Source organism: Cebus imitator, unplaced genomic scaffold (assembly GCF_001604975.1).
Source record: "Cebus imitator isolate Cc_AM_T3 unplaced genomic scaffold, Cebus_imitator-1.0 Scaffold29, whole genome shotgun sequence".
In the NCBI taxonomy this organism is placed as follows: domain Eukaryota; kingdom Metazoa; phylum Chordata; class Mammalia; order Primates; family Cebidae; genus Cebus; species Cebus imitator.
The window spans coordinates 5,194,790-5,200,308 of NW_016107344.1; positions in this window are offsets into that span (position 1 = coordinate 5,194,790).

Below are 5,519 nucleotides of genomic sequence, written 5' to 3' on the forward strand. Positions count from 1 at the left end.
ACCTCTTTTTTTTTTTTTTTTTTTTAAGATGGAGTCTGGCTCTGTCGCCCAGGCTGGAGTACAGTGGCCCGATCTCCGCTCATTGCAACCTCTGCCTCCCAGGTTCAAGTTATTCTGCCTTAGCCTCCTGAGTAGCTGGAACTACAGGCTTGCGCCACCATGCCCTGCTGATTTTTGTATTTTTAGTAGAGACGGGGTTTCACCATGTTGGCTAGGCTAGTCTCAAACTCCTGACCTCCACTGATCCACCTGCCTCAGCCTCCCAAAATGCTGGAATTACAGGCATGAGCCACCTCACTCAGCCTTAAGTACCTCTTTAAAGGCCCTGTCTCCAAATATATTCACATTGGGGGTTAGGGTTAGGGTTTTAATACGTGAATTTGGGGGTGACACAATTCAACCCACAGTACATATATGTATGTATGTGTGTGTCTCATTTTTATAAATAAACCAAGGACACAAACCAAGTTATACAATTCAAATGTACATATTCTGGATTTATATTGATATGCTAATACTATATGTTCTATGTATCCTACACATATATATAGCACACTTATATATGTATGTTATATATTGTACATTAGGCATAGTTGTATGTATGCAAACATCTCAGAAGCACACTCAGCAACTTGATATGGTAATATGCTCTAGGGAGGAGGGTGAGATTGAGTGAGGCTGATGGGGGGGTCTTTATGCTATTTTTTTGAACAATTTTTTACATCAAATCTTACATACAAATACTGTGCCATACATCAAAAAGTACAAAACAGAAACTTGCCTAAGGACACACAGCCCTTCCAAGCCAGAGCCTGGACCTGCAATTGTCAAAGACACAGTTCATTCCATTCTTTCCTGTTCACACTGAGTTTACCTTTTTTCCAACAGCCCCTACCCACTGCCCTGGTTATTGTGTATATCTCACTTTTTCTTCATCACCAAGTATCTTGAAATATCACACTCACCTGTCCATGTTTTCTAAAGTAAATAATTAAAGGGAGGCTAGGGAACTGTATTACTTCATTTTTACACTGCTATGAAGAAATATCTGAGACTGGGTAATATATAGAGAAAGAATGTTAATTGACTTACAATTCTGCATTGCTGGTTAGGCATCAGGAAACTTACAAACATGGCAGAAGGCAAAGGAGAAGCAGGCACCGTCTTCGCAGGATGGCAGGATGGAATGAGGGCAAGCAGGGTTTCCCCTGCTTATAAAACCATCAAATCTCGTGAGACTCACTATCAAGAGAACAGCATGAGGGAAATCACCCCATGATCTAATCACCTCTACCTGGTCGTACTCTTGACACATAGATATTACAATGTAAGATGAGACGTTGGGTGGGGACACAACTGAACCATATTCAGGGCCTATAGTTGGAAAGAAACGTGTCTAAGTTTTGACCAAGTTGAGCAAAATGTTAAATTAGTCTTGATGGCATTTAACAACATAATAAAATAGATGCATGAAGATATGTGACTTTTAGTCTTTATTCTTTTCCTTAGTAACTGGAATGTAGCATACTCTTTGGACTATAAGAATAAGGGCTATATTTTGGGACTAGAAGAGATTCTAGTTCTGTGAGGGCTTTGTAGAGAAAAGTATGTCGTATCTACCCTGAAATGCACACCTCCAGATATTCTAAGTGTTTAAATTATGAGGGGAATTTTATATCTCCTACTGGCTACTGAATATAATCCTAACTGGTAGTGCTTATTTGTTAAATTAAAATGAATCCAAATAAATTCCCAAATAACATCTCTCACCTTCACTATGAGGACTAAGCTCTGATTTTTTTTTTTTTTAATCTTGCCCAAATTCCTACCTAAGGGTCTGGGGAATCATGGCCAACAAACCTCGGACTCTCCTCAGATGGGTTTTATTTGACCCTGTATATTGTGACTTGCCTTTCAACCTGACTCTGGCATAACATTATGAGATAAGGAAAATATATTTAACCCCAAAATATATTTCCTTGCCATGCTTTGAAATTGCCCTGCAAAGTCTCTTATGGGAAAGATCCACATTCTGTAGAGAATCTTTTCCCTGTGTTTTCCTTCCTTCATTTCCAGATCCAACAGATAATCAACTAAGAACCGGGCACCATTTTATATCCAATAAGAATCATTTTACAACCTACTCTCTAAGTCTGCTGAGAGATTTCTTTGCACAATAAAAGTTGGTACCCACAATCCTTTATCTTAACCTGAAAATTCCTTTCCATTAAGGTCTTCAGATAACCAATTGTCAACCAGAAAATGTTTAAATTTACCTATAGCCTGGAAGCCTTTGCTTTGAGTTGTCCTGCCTTTCTGAACCAAATGAATGTATTTCTTAAATGTATTCAATTGATATCTGAAGCTCCCCTAAAATATACAAAACCAAGCTATACCCCAGCCACCTTGGGCACATGTTCCCAAGACCTCCCGAGGGCTGTGTCATGGGCCATAGTTACTCATATTTGGCTCAGAATAAATCTCTTCAAAAGTTGTATAGAGTTTCTCTCCTTTCATTGGTCACTAACACATGAGTTCACTTTTGAAATCCCTGTATTTGTTAATTCTGTATTCACATTGATTATGTCTTCTATATATTGTGCCATATATATACACACATATGTATTTGTGCGTACAGTCTTTTTCAACTTAATTCAAAGCTGGATCTTATATTTTGTATGCCTCTTAGGTGATTACATGGTAACTGCCTAATAGTAATATTTGTTTGAATAGTTATCTCTATATTAGTAGGATCTATATAGTTCAGAATTGTGCAGAATTTCTAATATATTTTGTATGTGTTGAACTCCATCAGAAAACCTAGGAGTTTGTGAATAATTCTTTTCTACATATTATATTAAACAGAGCTAGCATGGAAGAATGGAGTATAATATCTCTGGCTAACTGGCTTGATTATTAATTGATTTGGAACAATACTGAAATAAGAGACAAAAAGGATACAGGGGAACATTTTCATACTTTGGAAACCTTTGATGTTATCAGTCTTAAGTTTTCTGACCTTGTTTGTTGAAATAAAATTTTAGCCAATTCAGCATATAGAGAACCTCAGGGTAAAAAATAATGACCTTTCAAGCTTGAGCAAACAGGAAATTTTCTCACTTTCGTTATGATATTTTATTGAGACCTTTATAACCAAGATAAATTATGTAAAAGCTTAGTGAAGAAATGTGGTTCACAATAAATATTAAACAACAAGATAATAATGATAATGACTTTTTGCCGAAGGACAGCTTTTGAATTTTTGATTCATACAAGCTATTAGCTTTGAGACTTAATAGAGTATTGATTGTACATAAGGGCTCTAAATAACAATAAAGTTATCCTCACAAATAAAAATAATCACATGAAAGAGCTTCTAATTAAAGTTGTAATTTATTAGCATAAAATAAATTTTATTGCTATAGTTTATGACCACCATACATGAATAAATAACTATGATCATGATCAATAAGTGTTGACGTGTAGAGTTAGCTGCAGCCTGTTCCAAGCATGCAAGCCAGGGCACGTTTGTAAACACCAACATTGTCTTTAAGTGTGCTGGCAAAATGAAATAAACATACAATTTCCAAAAAATTAACTACTTTTTCCCCTAAATGGTTAAATTATCTAAATTTTTAAATATATTTGCTTATCCCAAAGTCAATTTACATATTCAGATAGGTTTAGAAAAGTGGGGAAAGTGTGCTTGAAAAGAGATATCTCAAAAGAGAAAGCACATTTTAAACATGCTCTTATTTGATAATGAAAAGAAAAGCCATTTCCTTTTGAATGTACGTATGTCACCTGTGAGAGTAAAGACTGTTCAAATTATATTCATATTGCTAACTTTATCCAAAAGTATTTAGTGAATGCTTCTTATGTCCTGGGCATTTTTGCATATGTTTAGAGTCTTATGTGTATTACTATCTTAAGAATAACTCAGGGCTAAGTAGAAAGTGGAGAATATGGTTTTGGCCTCTAATTAACCAGGTTTTAAATATCAGGGCTGCTGTAAATACTTCATCTATTATTTAACTTTGATTTTTCTGTTTCTTCTTATGTAAGTTTAAAACAATAACTTGTTCTGTTATTATAGGGTATAAATTAGATGAAGATATGAAAACTACTGGTACATTATAGACTTCAATGGATGGTTGCTTACCAGAATTAAATAATAAGCAATAATTGTAAACAGTCATAAGCATTCACAAATACATTATTGGTGGTTGAGATTTCAAGTGATCAAAATATATGAAGACTCATCTTCACAGTTCTTGTTTCATTTTGATACAAAACTTGAGCCACATCCAACATTCATAAATATTTCATATATCTCATATGTGATATGTTCACCAGCATTTCCTACTAAGATTCCTATGGTAGCTTCTGGAAATTGCCACTTTGTAAACAACTGTATACAGTCTAATCCCCAGAAATCCACCCAATTTGGGGGAAACTATTTTTTTGCTTCCAGTGAGTATCACTGCATTAGCTAGGCTTTAAAACTACTCTGAATAATACCAGTGCACTTCTTTTTTACTTTTCATATCTGATTTGTTTTCTGGTCACTAATACCTACTATTGGAATCCTTAGGATGTCAAAAGTTCTGTGATGGTCTGTGGTTAAATTGAAGAAAATGCCACTTTGCATTTAGGCTGTTTTCTATGAGAAAATCAAAATCTTGTGCCTCAAAATTTTAGCTTTAAGTGAGTAAGTTTTGTCTATTTACAATTACAGTCCTCATGTAAAGTTGACATATGATTTTCTAAACTGCTGTTATAACCAACTTACCTGGCTTCTCATATAATATTATTTTTCATTCTCTAATTTTATCAATTGTATATTTTGACTGGTACTGTTTATTGAGGCTATGAGTGTTATGCAATATGAGATAACTAGTAGTATTTAAAATGTAATATTGGAATTATGAGTAGATCTTCTTTCAAGATGGTCTTGACTGGCACTGTATATTAATAATTCTTTGTATCTACATTTTGTTTAATCATAAAATTTCAAAATCATATATAGCATTAGTTTTTCTAAACCTAGAACCATTCTTATGGATTTTTTAAAAAAACTTTCTAAGTATTTCTTATATACTAATTATAAATAGCTAATAAGGTAAACATAATATTAGAATTAAATTGAAGATCATGGAGTAAATAGCACATTATATTCTCCAATTGATAGATCATCCTACAATTTCAAAGTCTTTTCAACTATTTCAACCACTGTGAAGTAGCTTTTTATATTCTAGCACCTGCCCTTATTTCCCGTCGTTTCTGAACTTTTTTCTCTAGCCTTTATCAGTGAGTAAATGCCTATTTTGTCCATTGCAGTGTATTTTTATGACATGTTAACTTCCATCTTGGGACAAATAACATTTAAGAATATTTCAGTTTTATTACAGCCCAGGTCTTCTCACAGTTATACTCTTTAAAGATGAAACTTTTTCTTATTTTTCTTTGTAGCTCCAGAGCTTAGCATTAATTTTTTTTTTTTTTTTTTTTTTTTTTTT